This window comes from Dermacentor silvarum, chromosome 9 (genome assembly GCF_013339745.2).
Source record: "Dermacentor silvarum isolate Dsil-2018 chromosome 9, BIME_Dsil_1.4, whole genome shotgun sequence".
Classification (NCBI taxonomy): Eukaryota; Metazoa; Arthropoda; class Arachnida; order Ixodida; family Ixodidae; genus Dermacentor; species Dermacentor silvarum.
This window is the reverse complement of record NC_051162.1, coordinates 98,215,756-98,230,299: the sequence shown is the minus strand read 5'-3', so window position 1 is coordinate 98,230,299 and position 14,544 is coordinate 98,215,756. Positions and strand designations below refer to the sequence as shown.

Here is a 14,544-nt window from a genome sequence, read left to right as displayed (position 1 = left end):
CTCTGCGACCTCATCCGATCAGTGGTACGCGACGAGCTGCAATGAATCCACTGCCCGCCTCAACCTACTGCAGGATCCATATCCAGCCTCATCAGGAACGAGGTGCAGTATGCTCTGCAAGTCCCGCTTGCCAGGGAGGTCACACCACCTGTGCCGACGGAGCTTTGGCGCGCATCATACGTGGAAGCTGCAAGCCGGTATATTCCTGCTTCTCCTTGCCTCACGATACACTTCCATCAGTGCAACCAGTCCAGCACTTGGAGAACCGCCAACCGCTTCAAAGAAAATCGGACGTCTGGCGCACACCGGACAGGCGACCGCTATGCTATCACTGTGGCGAAGCCGGACATGTATACCGTGAATGCCCGTATCGCCGCCTTGGACTTCAGGGTTTTACCGTCGACACTCCAAGGCCAAGATTCGGCGAAAGACCAAGAGCCATTGAGGAATACCTGTCTCAACAGTGCATGCCACTGCCCTTGCGACGGCAGTCACGGTCACCGTCGCCGAGCAATTTTCCCCAAATTCCCGGAGCTCCCCAGTGGCGGCGCAGGGGCGTTCGCCAAGCCCTAGACGGGAAAACTAAAGACAGCGACCTTCGGGGGCGAGGCCGCTGATAATCGACGCAAGCAAGGCCTCCCAGCGACGCGACCATGGTACCGGCAGTGATTCGACGACAACTGAACTCGGAAGCCGACTGTCTTTGGTTATACCTGTGGTGCTCGACGGTCACCATGAAGTCAGTGCGTTATTGGACACAGGGGCTGATTACTCGATCGTGAGCTGAAAACTAGCGACACACCTGAAGAAAGTAGTTACGCCTTGGTACGGAACACAAATTAGTACTGCCGGCGGACATGTAGTCACCCCACTTGGTATATGCACACTCCAAGTTAGCATTCGTGGACGTACGTTTCTCTCCAGTTGCCTTGTACTTCGCGAATGTTCCCGAGACATCATCCTGGGAATCGACTTTTTACGGGAATATGGCGCTATTGTCGACCTGCGGGAGTGCACCGTGACCTTCTCGACAGAGAGAGCAGCAGACAAAACCGACGACAGCCATCTCAGCACATTTCGCGTTTATGCCGACAAAGTCACGTTACCCCCGCGTTCGAGTGTCCTCGTTGATGTCGTGTGTGACAAGTTACGTGACGGTGAGGCAGTCGCTGAAGGCAACATGTCGCTCTTGCTCACACTAGGTCTCTGCACCGCTCACAGCCTCGTCACGCTTCGTGACGGACGTTCTATGCTGCTTGTGACGAATTTTAGTAATGAGTACCGTCACCTTTTTCGTCGCACTGCCATCGCTCTCGCCTACCCCATAAGGGAGATTGCTGAATATTTTACGTCTGCATCACTGGACAATGCTCTCCAATTGACACCGGGGGCTGCGACGGCATCACTAGGCAAAGTAGACATTAATTCGACTCTACCGGAGGAACAACAAATAGCGCTGCATGAATTGCTGTTTCAATTCCAAGAATGTTTCGCCTCGTCCTCTAAGGTGCGTCAGACGCCCATCACGAAACACCGAATTATTACGTATACCGACGTCTCGCCCATAAAACAACAGCCTTACCGAGTTTCGGCCAAAGAACGGGACGCGATACATACGAAAGTCGAAGAGATGCTTCAGGACGATGTTATACAGCCTTCCAAAAGTCCCTGGTCATCGCCGGTCGTCCTCATGAAGAAGGACGGAACGCTACAGTTCTGCGTTGACTACAGGCGGCTAAACAGCGTGACTAAAAAAGACGTCTATCCACTGCACCGCATCGATGATTCACTCGACAGACTGTGGCGCGCCAAGTATTTTTCATCTATAGACTTAAAAAGCGGATACTGGCAGATTGAAGTTGATGGACGAGATGGCGAGAAAACTGCCTTTGTTACACCGGATGGCCTGTATGAATTCAAAGTGCTCCCTTCCGGCTTGTGTTCTGCACCTACGACATTCCAAAGAATGATGGACACTGTTCTCACCGGTTTGAAGTGGCATACTTGCCTCGTTTATCTTGATGACATTGTTGTATTTTCGCCGACCTTTGAGGAACACCTGAATCGTCTGAAGACTGTGCTGGACGCTCGCCGCGCTGCTAACCTCACGCTGAAGCCAGAGAAATGCCACTTCGGTTATAAAGAACTTAAGTTTCTCGGCCATGTTGTGAGCACGGATGGCGTTCGGCCTGACCCTGACAAGACCACCACCGTAGCCTCGTTTCCTGTTCCCCGTGACAAGAAAGCAGTCCGTCGCTTTCTGGGGCTCTGCGCATACTATCATCGCTTCATCGCCAATTTTTCTAGGATTGCCGAACCTCTGACTCGCCTCACACGAGAAGATGTACCATTTGTCTGGAATGAAGAGCAGGACGCGGCTTTCACCGAGCTGCGGGAGCGTTTGCAGACACCACCAGTTCTTGCTCACTTTGACGAGGACGCTGATACTGAAGTCCATACCAACGCCAGCAACGTAGGTCTTGGCGCCATCCTGGTCCAACACCAATAGGGCATAGAGCGCGTGATAGCTTACACCAGCCGTACTCTTTCACGCGCAGAAGCAAACTATTCCACCTCAGAGAGAGAGTGCCTTGCAGTGGTATGGGCGACCATGAAGTTTCGGCCTTACCTCTAGGTCGCCCCTTTAAAGTAGTGACCGACCACCATTCATTTTGCTGGTTGACCAATATACGAGACCCCGCTGGGAGACTCGCACGATGGAGCCTTCGTCTGCAAGAATTCGATCTGACCATCGTATACAGATCAGGCCGCAAGCACGAAGATGCGGATTCGTTGTCGCGTGCACCCACCGATGTTTGTGATCCGGCCGCTGAGGATGACAGCGGATTCCTTGGGGCCCTCACCGCAGCGGACTTGATTGCACGACAGCGCGAGGATGCCGAAATCCGCGCAATAATCGAAAACCTAGAAGGACGCAACTCTCCCATACCTCGACGCCTTTCTCGCAGTCTCTCGTCCTTCTGCCTTCGAAGTGGTGTCCTGTATAAGAAAAACTCGAACAGCAACGGCAAACCCTACCTTCTCGTCATACCTGCTGACATGCGTGACGACATTCTTCTTGCCTGCCATGACGAGCCCACATCTGGTCACTTAGGCTCCTGACGAACTCTCGCCAGAGTTCGACAGGCGTACTACTGGCCCAAACTTTCTACATCTGTAAAGCGCTACGTCAAGAGTTGTCGTGAATGTCATCGCCGCAAATCCCCGCCACTGAAGCCCGCAGGGCTGCTGCAACTGATCGCACCACCCAGGGCACCATTCGATCAAATAGGAATGGATTTACTCGGGCCTTTTCCACTATCATCAGCCAGGAACAAGTGGATCGTAGTTGCCACAGACTACTTAACCAGATACGCCGAGACAAGGGCTCTAAAATGCGCTACGGCTGCCGATGTTGCCCAGTTCTTTATAGACCAGATCGTTCTTCGACATGGAGCCCCGTCTTACGTGATCACTGACAGAGGCACAGCTTTCACGGCCCAGCTGATTGACGACGTATTCAAGCTAATCTACACGAGCCATCGCAAGACCACTGCATATCATCCGCAGACCAACGGGTTGACGGAACGATTGAACAAAACCATCGCCGACATGTTATCCATGTATGCCGATGTACAACACAAGACGTGGGATCAGGTTCCACCGTACGTAACATTTGCGTACAACTCTGCCATCCAGGAGACAACGCGATTCACGCCGTTTCGTCTTGTCTATGAGCGTGAGGTTCAGACCATGCTGGATGCGATGCTTCCACACGATTACGACGCGTTGCTCACCCCTGACGCTGAGCAATTTACGCAGTATGCCGAAGAAGCTCGCCAATTGGCACGCCTACACATCACGCAACAGCAGAGTGTAGATGCACGCCGCTACAATCTTCGCCATCGCCAAGTGGTATACCACCCGGGCGATCAAGTTTGGGTGTGGACGCCGGTGCGCCGCCAGGGGTTGTCAGAGAAACTGCTCAGTCGCTACTTTGGACCCTACAAAGTGCTGCGTCGCGTTAGTGATGTGAACTACGAGGTTCTCCCGGATAGTGCCATATCGCCCCAGCGTCGAAGGCACCACTCGGAGATTGTGCACGTTGTACGACTCAAACCTTATTTCGCGCTGCGACAGCGTCTTAACTTTATGACGTACTTCATTTTTCTCTCCCTCACCCCCCACTTGTGCATACTTTATGTTCGTTCCCTCTGTTCTTTCCCTCTACCTACGTCGACTAGCGCTAGCATCGGGACGATGCCCGTTTTTTTTTTCTTCTTTTTTTTTTCACAGGGGGAAATGCCACCAGGTCACGAGCTGCGGCGAGCGCGAGCCAGTATTCAGGCAAGAAGAGAAGAAGTTTTTCGTTTTTTGGGTCAGCTATCTTCCTGGCTAGTGCTCGTCTCTGCCGGGTGCAGTACTTCTTGCTCTGAAGGCCTTCTGTTGCACGTGACAATACACGTTCTTCTGTCGATCCTCGTTCACTCTTGCATCGCACCCGCCAACCTTCAGTTCCCTGTGACACTCAAGCACACAGATATCTGCGGCAAACCGCTTCTTATCTTTCCGCATGGATGTAGTACGGAAGTACCCACGTGCCACAAATGCATCGTCCGTTTTCATGAGCAGGAACACGGCACAGCTGTCGCCTACCTGCAAGGTGTTTATCGTACGGAGGAATTGATCGTACAGAAGCACAGCAGTTTGTCTCTCATGACACGTTAGCATGAATCCAGCGAAGATGGGAAATATATTCCCAGATCCATAGAGTTTCTCACTATGCACACATCGACGCCTTCGTCCGTGGCGTCGTACGTGGTGCAATGCGTGGTGTACGGCGTTGCATGCGCGCTCGTTACGCGCTTTTTAGTTCTTCGACTCCCACCCACCTGACCTGCTGTTCAACCACGTGCGGTTTTTTAACGTGGAACCATAGCGAAGAATTTTTTTTAAAGAAGCCTTTGCTTTTCTCTATGCGAAACCAAGCACGGTACTAGAGCCTCCGAGATTAGCGCGTGCCTGCAGGTGCAAGCAAATCTCAGAGGCCACGACGGTGCAGGTCAAGACAGCGTTGTTTTTGCATTCCGCTCCCATTGTAATGCAACCAGGATCGGACGCGCGACCTCGAGCTCGGCAGTGGAATCCCATAGGCAGTGGTCTGTCGTGCCGGGCGTGATAAAGCGTGATCAAGTGGGGTCCAGTACCTGGCGTCTATGACGGGTATCCGGCTTTCGAAATCGCTTTTGCAGCATTTTACCAGCAGACGCGCATTTAAAATCTAGAGGGCGCCACCCTGTGAGGCGTTGATCCATCGCCCACTTCTACGCGCATCGGCTACATCATCATCATCGTCATCTGCGCACTGTTGTTTAACGAAGAAGTCTCGTTTGTTTTGTGTTCCACACGTGTCTTTCGGCGCCCGATTCGCTGTGCCGGGTGGGTTTGCTATCTCCAAGACCAATGCTCCCTACATACTGTGGGAAATGACAAGCGTGAGTATCGGCAGTGCTAAACGCTACACCTTCTCGCCTTGCAGCAAGACGATAATGTTATATTTAGCATCTTGCAAACGATCTCGGTCAGCGAGATAAAGGATGTCGCCCGATTGTTTCGGGATACCACAGAGCGCTCGCTCTTCATGATTGAAGTGGAGAGATGCTACCGTCAACTCGCTGAATAAAAGGACAAGTTCCCAGCGGAGGCATGTAAAACTTAACATACACTTTTCCCGCAAATGGTATGTAATCGAAAAAAACTTTATCGTGCAAGTTCATGGCACGCTGTCCTATGTTAGGGGAAAAGACGAATGGGAAAACGGGATAATGTGATATCCTCGCGCGTCTTCCGACCAAAAAAAAAAAAAAAATGTCACAGTTTCGCCCTAAGGGTGAAGCAATGAATGCGATAGCAACACAGCAATGTCATACGAAGTAAGGTGAGCGGCTTTGGTAGCAATATGAATTGTAGTAAACATGAGCTGATTAAGTAAGCAGGTGTGCGGCGGCGTAAGTAGACCGACATGAAGAGACTCGATGACCACGAGAAGGCGCGTGTGAAACGGTGGTGTTGATGAGAAGCGCTGCCCGTGGGCAGCGCGTGCGAAGGGACACACCTGTAGCGCTGCACTGCCGATCCGGGCAGCATTGCATGTGTAGCGCGCGTTGGAAAATGTGGCCCGACTATTACTAACTGTGGTGTGAGCGCGCACAAACATGAATAGATCACACTGAATGACTGCAGACAACGACTGTCAAAACGCTGGCAGCAAGCGCATATACGCCGCAGCGGGCGAAGGTACGTGCGGTCTATCGCTTCAACGGAAACTGAGCGGCGAATGCACAGCGCATAAAGGTCACAGCCGTGTGGAGATAAGAGACGGTGCGAGCGAGCGACGAGCGCGGTTGTTGGCAGAGTAGAAATGCGCCCCCCCACCCCCGCTCCCTCCGGCGCTCACTTCCCGCTGCCTTGCTTGCGCGTGGAAGATTGAGTACGTTCGCTCTCCGTGACAGCGTGCGTCCCCGCACGCTTCCGCTCGGGCATACGGCGCGCGGCGAAGATTTTATCTATACGGAACCTCACAGCGACGCCGACGGCAGAAATCCGGTGGAAGTGTCCATATAATTGCTATCGCAAAAAAAAAAAAAAAAACGATTGGTGACAGTACTTAGCAAAAGGTTGAATGGTAGTGTAGCGAAATTTCGATATAACGACGTGCCGATTTTGCTGACTGTGTCGAGGCTTAACTGTCGTCATTCAATGCATCACATATTCATCAGATTTAAATTTTGAACCATGGGTTAAAAGTTCATTTGCTTATTTCGTTCCTTAATTGGTTCAACTGCGGTGCTGAGAGTTCTGCAGCCAGCAGTGGATTATATTTCTCTAGTGATGTGTAAGAAAATTCATTTTGACTAAAGCACGCTATGACAGCTGCCCTGTGCAAAATGTTATTGCGCAGGGCAGCTGTGGCACATTGTGGCAGCAACTGCTATGACTGTCCCATTTAAAATCTGTATTGACCATTTTCGCGGCGATCCCTTGGGCGCTTCCATGTTTGATCACATGGGGACGCGTCCATTGCTTGCCTCAACTGCCTCCATTGCCTCCGTGTTTACAATGGAAGTGTATGATGCCAGCGCGGATTAGAAAACCTCTGTTTTCGGAGATATCGTAGATGGTGACTAGGTGGACGACAAGAAGCTTTGATCACAGCCTCAGAGAACATGCAAAAACGCTTTCGGAGCTGATTAAGCATTGTCCAAATTGCGTAAGCAGCGTATATGGTGCTTGTTCTATAAAAGCGGGGCTAAATATGTATTCCAAGCTATCCAAGCTTTCCGATTATGAATTCAGTCAGGATTAGTGTGTTTTGCTCTTTGTTCTTTATTCGACATATATTTTGAAGCATTGGCTTGCCAGTTTCTGTCTGAGTGAAGTTCCTCGGTGCGGCCACTATCTGATTATTTTCTGCCTAATCACTCGCGGCTGTGTTCAGTTCCGATAGATTTGTTCTTTCTGCGCACAAGGCTTGAAACATAGCTCTTTTGTACATTGTAATACCTTGTAGCAAAGATATATTACAGCTAGTAACTCGCTTACTCTTATGGACCGTCACGAAACATTCAGCTTTGACCATTCATGTGGCATAGGTGTAGTCCGTCATTTATAGTGTGTTTGCAGCGCGCAAATATTCAAGTGTGCGCCCATTCACTTATTCTTGATACGTCGGCGATAGAGTGAGCATAAGTTTTCCTGCCATTTGGGACAGATGTTTATAGATAACGTGCGCGAAACTTACTATGACAGGAAGCGGCGCTACTTCCTTTGTCATTGTTTAACGAGTGGTACTCACTCTTGCTGATGTTCTGGAGATGAAGCCCTTTCTTTGAAGGTTAGCAAGGCTGGCAGATGAGCAAATTTCTGTATCTTTCAGGAAAGCCGTACATCACGAAGTGCCAGTAACACGTTCGGACAGTTGCAGCAGCGGTTCGCGAACTTGGCCACACAGATTCATTCTATTCCTTAACATGCCAGTCACTATTTTTGCAACCAACTACTGCACATGTCTTCAATCCACATGATTCAATCTAGCATGATTGCAGCACAGTGTGTTAGCGAAAACTCAGTTGCATTTCTGACAGCTGATCGCACTGAAGCAAGGCAAAAGCGGTAATGGTTTCTTATTCGTGCACGGTCGCTGAGGAGAGATATGGCGCGCCGCCCTGAGCGCCATCTCATTTCTCTAAAACAAACTGCTCCGGAAAAGGGTGAATACTGGAAGAGCTGGTGTGGGTGTATGCTTTCTTCGTGCTTTCACATAGCCTTCCCGGCTGTGGAGGTGGTTCTTAATTATCTTCATTTACATGTAATGACAATTATTGAGTGCATTTACTTCGTCTTCATATTCTAGCGCTCTCCTTTTTATAATTTTTACTGGATGGTACTGACATCCTTTTGTCTTCAAGGTTAGCATGAGGTCTACTAATGGGGTATCCCAAATATAAACTTTCGAAATGCTGGACGAATCCAGAAATAAGAAGCTAAAGTCTAGTTTTAGTCGAGAGCGGTGGCTATGTCTGCCCAGGAAAGAGGAGGAAGAAAAGCCGAGTCTTTCGACTTCACCACCAAGATGTGCAAATTCCACAAATGAATATAAGACCCAAACTTCTTTTACTTGTTAGGAGATTGCTCGCTCGTATCTGCGAATGGGTGACTTTTGACGCTGCTCGAAACACTTTAAGGCTTACTACAAATAATCTTTGACCAGCTGTCACATCACTGCTTTGCCTAATGGACGAAACAAATGTTTTCTTCTGTCCTGACCAATTCTTTCTTGTGCAACAGTTAGGAAGCAGAAAGTGGCTACCACTCCCGTTCTGCTTGCACAAGTGATGTCACGAAGAAACAGGAATCGACACATACAAGCAGATGACGGCAGGACTTTATTCATCGTTACTGCCTTCCTGAAATAAGGTGAAAGGAATAGTGCATGCACAATTCTCACTGCTGGCATGTTTGTGACTGTTGGCGAACATGGTGTCGTCCTCCATGCCACCAAGGTTATTGGACAGGCAGATCTTCAAAAATGTCCGCGACACAACCAAGCACAGCAAAGCCTTTCACTTACTGTGAATGCGGTGATATACGGCATGACTTCAAAGACCACTCGATATTCATGCCTGCACAACAGTGCCGTTCGTCTTGCTCAAGGTTGCGAATAATATGACAAACACATTAATGCTGCATTAACATTATTCTAAATCAGGACGATAAAAAAGGCGTGAAATGCACACTGGCAGCTCTTAGCTTGCGCGCTTTAGCGTGAGCCGTTGGACTATGCTAGAGAAATAAAAAGAAAACTGGAAAACAAAAATTTGTGTCAAACTTCTCGAATTGTACCTATACCAAAATTAGGTCAGCCCTTAAGGGCCCCTCAGCAGGCCACATAGCAAATGTTGGTTATACGCTGGAAATTGTTCTGTGCCATCTAGGGAGCGTTCTACTGCAATAATGTTTCTGATTGGTTCATTAATAGCCGAGATAGGAATATTTCGGTGCGGGAACCCATGATTTCAGGTGGCGATCGCTACTGCGAAGAGGGACACTCTCTCCTCTTGCCCCATCTAGCCTCCGCAAGCGAAATTCCTTCACTGCATTCTCCCATGCCGGAGCCGGGTAATCGCGTGATGCATATATCACGGGCCCCAGCTCTTTTTTTTCTTCTTTTTTTTAGCTTTGTCTTATTTCGAGCTGTGCGTGAGAACACCCGATTAGGGGTATAAAGTTTTTGCCGCATGAACACTGAGGCATAAACAAGAGGATCATGAAGCATGATCGCGCGCTGGAATGCGGTATAAAATTACATAATTTGTCAGCAGGCTCGGCTGCACGACGTGTGAACAAGCAGATGAAACGGAAATACATCTCTCTTGCTGTGGTGCGAAGTAATACAAAAACATGCCAACATTTCGTTTGTGTGCTCTATGATTTCTCTAAACATTCATTTGCCTATTGAAGCAACAGAATATACAGATAACAAATGTTGCCTTGAATAATTCTCGAAGTGTCACGTGTCACTATGAGCAACGTCACAGCATAGACATGGACGTAGGCGCACTTGTTGATATACGTCATCCACCGGTCTTGGAGCGCGGGCTACGGCAAACGGGGTTTTGTTTGAAATTTCAGCTCTTTACGATGTGCGTAGAGTGCGAATTGTATGCACTGCGCTTGTGAGCTCAAAATGGCCAGAGCGGGTGAGGGGCCCTTTAAGAGGGTTGTGGGGCTGAAAATTTACTTTTGAACCATTGCGCGGGTATTTTGAAATTCAAATAAAGTTCTTGTCATGTCATGTCTTAATTTAAGTAGATATTCTAAATTTCATTAATACATATCAAATAGAAAAGAAGTTATGGCCGTGATACAGACCAATTAGGCATGTCACCTTAGGAAACTATCGCTTGACAAATAATGCAGACTTGCTTGTTTCTGTTAAATATCTCCTAATGGGTTTAGGGATAAGGCCAGTTGCACGTTTTTCATTTCATTTCTGTAACAATGTCATCCCTTTGAGGCAAAGTTCATTTCTTTTCGTTGTCATATGTCTGATATCCAATAATATTTTGTGTTTTTAAAATTAAATAAATATAAAATGTACCTCATCTTGTTCCTGACAAAATTTGTGCCCTGAAACTACTTATAAAGCTGGCTTTGGCAGAGCAGTTTGGAAATGACAGATTTCCTAAAGGTTTTGTTTATCCAAAACGGGCAAACTGAGGGAAATGAGCTCCCACAGGGCTATTTAATTAACACATCAAATAATTAATGTGCTCTGCTCCATATGTTGCACCCTCTTCTCAATTCGAACCTGCTCTGCGTCAATTGCTTCAAGCGCCTTCAATTTTTTTCAGCATTAGAGCAGTCCAGCGCCCTTGTCGCCACTCGCAGAGAAAGATGCCACAGCCAGATTATGCCTTTCTTTATTAGTTTTTACTTTGCGGTCTGGTATGCTCTTGTTGGCTGGTCTTCCATCAATAAAACGTGTGTATAACAAACTTTCTAATGGGGGGCATTCACTTCATGTTTGCTTTCTTGCCCACTTTGTGGCTGTCTTGAATACAGCCTACATAGGTGCTCTCAATAGCAAATGAGTTGCACCGTCACAAGAAGGGAATTCAATTTTCTTCCTATCGTACAGGTTGCCACCAAGCTTGATGAACTCCTTTATATGTCTAGGAAATCAAAATAAACAAATTTATAAAAATGCTTTCTTCTTTTCTGGCGAAAATCGCATTTTAGCTCCACATTTCCCCTAAAGGGTAAAATCGTCCTATCTCACTGACTTCACTTTGCTGCAAAATGTTGAAGCAGATGATCTTTCCGCACCTTAAACAATACCTAGATGGGAACAACTTGCTGTCTGAAGTCCAGCATGGTTTTAGGGAAGGCTTTATGATTGTCACTCTGCTCATTACTACATATCATGATTTCGTCATTTATAACAGGGAACAAAAGCATTTTTTTACTTTGCCAAGGCCTTCGATAAAGCGCCTCATGATAAAGTTCTGTATGAGCTCGACGCAGTCGGAATAGACACCAAACTTGTACATTTTGTAAGAGCCTGCCTTGAAAATGTGTTCAGTTTGTCGAGGTCAGCAGTTGTATTTCTCAGACACTTCCTGTCATGTCAGGTGTACCACTGGTGTCAGTGGTACAGTCTTGGGACCCATTTTCTTCCTAATATCTGTCAATGACATAGCAAATATAGTTGATTCTTATTTTAAATAAAGCTTTTTGCGGACACGGTACGCAAGTAGGCAGTAGTTAAGTCAAAAAGCTAACCGAACTAGCCTCAGCAATGACCTTGATAAGGTTTGCTGCTAGTGTGAATAGTGGGAAATGCACCTGAACAATAAGTGCTCTGTTATGAAGATATGCAGCAAGACGACACCTTTATACTTTCTCTATTTCATTGGCAATATTGTACGGAATGATTCTTCTGCTTATGATTACCTCGGGGTAATGCTAATGGAACACATGAGGTGGAACAAGCACATTGGAAACATTTTCGTGAGCGCTATGAGAACCTTATGGGACTTTTGTCGCAAGCCTTCAGGAGCCCCCATAGAGGTAAAGTTTACAGCGTTCGCTATGCTTGTCAGACCTTTCCTCAAATATGCATTAGCTTCGTGGTATCCCTACGCAAGAAAAAAATAGCTAAATTAAAATGAGTAGAGCGAATAGCAGTTAGCTTCATCTGCTATCACTAGAGAACTAATAGTGTGTCGTCACAGATGCTGGGTACTCTTCACTAGTCGAGGCACACCAAACTGACTAAAACTTGTATTTAATATGACGTCCAACATTTATTAGGCAATGAATGGAATTAATTGTCTAAGCGCAATGTTGGAACTAGAAATGTGGACGTATTTATGGGTTGGATGGTTTAGCTATGTAATTTTCTTGTCCCGTGTTCATGATATTTTGTTCCTTGATGTATGCATTTTCTGTATATTTACTGCTGCCTAGGCTCAAGCGAGTCTGCAGTATAGATAAATAAATTTCAAGACTGTAACAGTCTACCAGAACACAAATATGGTGAATCCTAGTTCGAGACAAAATGCTGCTTTTGTTATTTTGGTCAACAGATCCATGATTGCATTACTAAATGTTCAGGCTGTTGCACTTGGCTGCAACGGCAGCTTACACTAACACAATACTACCAGTCCTCTCACTATGTTTTACAAATAAATCATGTTTTAAGCTAAATATGTGTAGTTTTCACAAACTTGATCGTTGAGCAAACATAAATATGTTGGGCAAATCAAAATAGCGGTTTTGCTGTTCTCTGATCTGATCTGGAATCACCATCAATACTTATTGAATGAAGTAACAAATATCTTTAGCACTAGTATCTATGTTCCTTCATTCATTTGGCATTTTATAATTGCATTCTTGTTTTGAAGTGAAAGGTAACCTGTCTTCTTTTTTTCTTTGTGCAGCAGTGAGACATTCGAGCTGCCCAGCAACTGCAGATGGTGCAGTCACATCAAGGATACAACACCTGCTGTAACTCCGGTGTCTATGAGACAGATAAGCGTGATCGGAAACACACATCACATTCTATACAGGCTAGTATCTATTTGAATACTATTTGTGACCTTGGAGCTTCTGACGAACATTCAAGCTGAAGAAGCACCTGCAACCCGCACAAACAAGAGGCCAGTTGAGTGCCTTTTATACCCTCAGAGCTTCTGACAAAAGGTTAATCAGAAGCGTGAACACACACATCTACACAGGTGAGATGCCATTTCATTGTCCGTTATGCCCATGGAGCTTCGCAAGAACGTCCACACTGAAAAACCACGTGCGCATCCACACAGGCGAGAGACCATTTCAGTGCCCTGCATGTCCTCAGAGCTTCTCAAATGGGTCCACATTGAAAAACCACGTGCGCACCCACACAGGCGAGAGGCCATTTCAATGCCCTCAATGCCCTAAAAGCTTCTCACAAAAGGGCAGTCTGAACCATCACCTGCGTGCCCACACAGGCGAAAGGCCATTTCAGTGCCCTTCGTGCCCTCAGAGCTTCTCAGACAAGTCTGTACTTAAGACGCATGTGCGCACCCACACAGGTGAGAGGCCATTTCAGTGCCCGGTATGCCCTCAGCGCTGCTCCCAAAAGAGTGCTCTGACCCGACACATGCGCACCCACACAGGCGACAGGCCATTTCAGTGCCCTGCATGCCCTCATACCTGCTCACGAAAGAGTCATCTGAACAAACACCTGCGCACCCACACAGGCGAGAGGCCATTTCAGTGCGCTTTGTGCCCTCAACGTTTCACCGACAAATCTGCATTGAAGAATCATGTGCGCACCCACACAGGCGAGAGGCCATTTCAGTGCCCTTCATGCCCTCAGAGCTTCTCACGAAATTCTACACTGAAGGATCACCTGCGCACCCACACAGGCGAGAGGCCATTTCAGTGCCCTGCATGCCATCATAGCTGCTCACGAAAGAGTCATCTGAACGAACACCTGCGCACCCACACAGGCGAGAGGCCATATCAGTGCCCTTCATGCCCTCGGGGCTTCTCACACAAGTCCACACTGAAGAATCACGAGCGCATCCACACATGCAAGAGGTGATTTCATTGTCCTGCATGATCTCAAAGCTTCTCCCCAAAGAGTACTTTGAATCGACACCCACACCGGCAATAAACCACTTCATTGCCCTTCATGCCCTCGAAGCTTCTCGAAAAAGTCTGTACTAAATAAAGGCTCACCTGCGCATCCACAATTGTGAGAGGATCTTTCAGTGGTTTTCGTACTTTCACAAAGCTCGGTAATGTTCATGTCGCCTAGCCAGTGCACACGAGAGATTGTTTAAGCAGAAAAAAATACAATCTTTACAGTGTTCATCTGTAAAGGTCACGTTGGTGCGCCTTTGGCAAAAAAAGTTGAGTTTCCCAAGTACACTTGCTGCAGAGTAGTGCTGAGTTGTGAGAATTCTCATTATTTGATCGTTTTCCTGTTTTTCT

The 14,544-nt window shown here is 47.5% G+C and overlaps 1 protein-coding gene across 1 annotated transcript in view; it reads left to right on the top strand.

The window, feature by feature from the left end:
• Window positions 1–13,281, top strand: part of LOC125940203 (uncharacterized) — a 35,816-nt gene extending 22,535 nt beyond the window's left edge. The window contains exon 3 of the transcript XR_007463436.1: window positions 13,005–13,281. The gene's annotated coding sequence lies outside the window, so the exon portion shown is untranslated. The remainder of the gene's footprint in view (window positions 1–13,004) is intronic.
• The last annotated feature ends 1,263 nt before the right edge of the window (window positions 13,282–14,544 follow it).